The sequence below is a fragment of the Rhagoletis pomonella genome, unplaced genomic scaffold, assembly GCF_013731165.1.
Source record: "Rhagoletis pomonella isolate Grant_MI unplaced genomic scaffold, Rhpom_1.0 Rhpom_scaffold_03770, whole genome shotgun sequence".
Lineage (NCBI taxonomy): Eukaryota > Metazoa > Arthropoda > Insecta > Diptera > Tephritidae > Rhagoletis > Rhagoletis pomonella.
The window spans coordinates 17,061-19,682 of NW_023462322.1; the positions used below are offsets into that span (position 1 = coordinate 17,061).

The following is a 2,622-nucleotide window of genomic DNA, read 5'->3' on the forward strand; positions in this document are numbered from 1 at the left end:
ATTTATTTGAGAAAAATAAAACACTTAGATTATTGTTTGTATTTTCGTCGATTTTAAACTTGCTACCCCAAAATAATTGATATCAAATAAAACACCTCTTTGACGTAAAACGTCGTCTACTACTAGAAACACAAAATAAAAAACAGAACTTTTGCAACGATTCGTATGAATAAAAAAGATTTTCCCTACGTTTCAAAAGGCAGTTAAGAAATGCGTATAATTTTCGTCACGAAATTGATATCATAAATTTTGTGTTTCTAGTTCAGCTTTCGTCACTCGCAAATTTTACGTCAAAGAGGTGTTTTATTTGATAAACTATACAGTTATTGCAGTTATGTATTAACTTCTTAAATGTCTGTTCTGATTTGTTAATAGATATTGTTAATAAATAGGTAAATAACACTAAGTTTTGCTTGGGGGTGGTCTGTGTTTTTTTTATCACCTGTGCTATTAATATTTAAACTAATTGACTACTTTTAAATTTTATTTTGCAGCCGGCCAAAGTTCAGAAAACAAAAATATTAACATTTGGGATACATTATTGCCTCAAAAAAAATCATGCGTATCTGGTAAGTAAGAAAATATCGAGTAAAAGCAGTTTACGTCTATATATTCCACAATGTTCCATACATAGGTTCGACAGCTTCAGCCGAGGGGTTAGAGGTGTGTACTGCCACTGGGAGGGACTTAATTAGTAGTGATGTGCTGAATTATCGGTACCCAATACTCGGTACCCAATACTTGAAACAAATTTCGGAACTCAATGCATCCATTTCGGTACCCGATACCGATTCGATACATCAAACTTTCGCCACTATATTTATACAAAAAAAATTTATTTCTGTTTTATATGACATCGCCTAAAAATCCAAACAGCTTTTCCAACTTCAAACACTCGGATTCAAATAATATGAAGAAAGTTATTTTATTTTTACCAAAAATTAATGAGATTTATAAAAGTTCAACCATCCCTATCCTACTATGAGTTAATAAATTTTTTAAATTTTGGTTATAGAATCTGGATGAGCTTCTCTTGTCTTAGGCAAAAAAAAAACGTTTAAATACTTCCTAAAAATGGAACTGCAGGACTTTAAAAATCCTATAGAATCTAACATACATGCCCACATAACAGCGCTGCTCACGAGCAAATCACAAATAAGAGCGTCCTCTCCTGTTAATTTGTACGGAAAACAGCGCAAAACAAGGTATACAGCACGTATGTAGCTATGTTGTTTTGATTATTATGTTAAAAAAAAAACAAATATGTACATATGTACAGTCCATGGATAAATAATATAGGCAATTACATATATATGTACAAGGACCAATTAACATTGCTGTTGGCAGTTACATTTGTATATGAATATTTATATACATGTGTATATAATTACACATAAGACATAAGCAGGGCTGCTATGTTTTTTGTACATACTAAGTGAGCGAAATATTAAAAGCAGCAACTCTTATCCATCTATGACATAGATTCTATGTAGGTATATCGCTAAGCTCGACAACGGCTGAACCGATTTTTTCGAAATTTCGACCACCTGCTGCAGACGTTCAAGGCATGGTTATAGGCTAACAAAAATCTCGATATACAAAAGGGGCGTGGAAAGTTTCTCCCATACAAACCGAATTTTTCATACTCCATACCTCTGGAAATGTGCATGGTAGAGTTCTGGAACTTGGTATAGAGATATATGAAATCGTTCGCATACTCTTGAGAAATATTTTGGAGTTATTGGAAAAGAGGGCGTGACACCTCCCATACAAACCTAACTTTTTATACTGCATACCTCTGGAAATGTTCGTGAAATAGTGATGGAACTTGATATGGAGATACATGAAATCCATCGCATACTCTTGGAGGAAAATTTGAGCTATTGGAAAAGGGGGCGTCCTCCAATACAAACCGAATTTTTCATACTACATATCTCTGGAAGTGTTCATGGAAGAGTCCTGGAACTGGGTGTTGACGTATACGAAATCGATCGCATACTCTTGAAGAAAAATCGGAGTTATATATAGGAAAAGGGGGCGTGACATCTTCCATACAAACCGAATTTTACATACCGCATATCTTTGGAAGTGTTCATGGTAAATTGCTGGAACTTGGTGTGGAGATATATAAGATAAATCGCATATGCTTGCAGAAAACTTGGAGCTATAGGAAAAGAGGGCGTGGTACCTCCCATCCAACCCGAATATTTCATACTGCATATTTCTGGAAGCGTTCATGGTAGAGTATGGGACTTGGTATGGAGATACTATATATGTGCAATCAATCATATACTCTTGAGAAAAATTGCAGCTATTGTACAAGGGGCGTGGGACCTCCCATACTGCATATCTCTGGAAGTGTTCATGGTACAGCATTGGAGCTGGGTATGGAGATAGATATATGAAATCAATCCCATACTCATGAATAAAATTTCGGACTATTTGAAAAGAGGGCGTGGCACCTCCCATATAAACCTAATTTTTAATAATAAGTATCTCTGGAAGTGTTTATGGTAGAGTAGTGAAACTTTATACCGTCGTGGCAATTCCCATACAAGTCGAATTTGTATATTGCTAAGGTGACCAGAATTTTTTAACATTCCAGGAGGACAAATTCTCCAC

At 35.0% G+C, this 2,622-nt stretch overlaps 1 long non-coding RNA gene across 1 annotated transcript; it reads left to right on the top strand.

Annotated features, from left to right (window-relative positions):
* The first annotated feature begins 528 nt into the window (after positions 1 to 528).
* On the top strand, positions 529 to 1,017 carry LOC118754365. Its single transcript, XR_004994886.1, has 2 exons — positions 529 to 569; positions 635 to 1,017. It is a non-coding gene; the product is annotated as an uncharacterized LOC118754365 (long non-coding RNA).
* Positions 1,018 to 2,622: the final 1,605 nt, after the last annotated feature.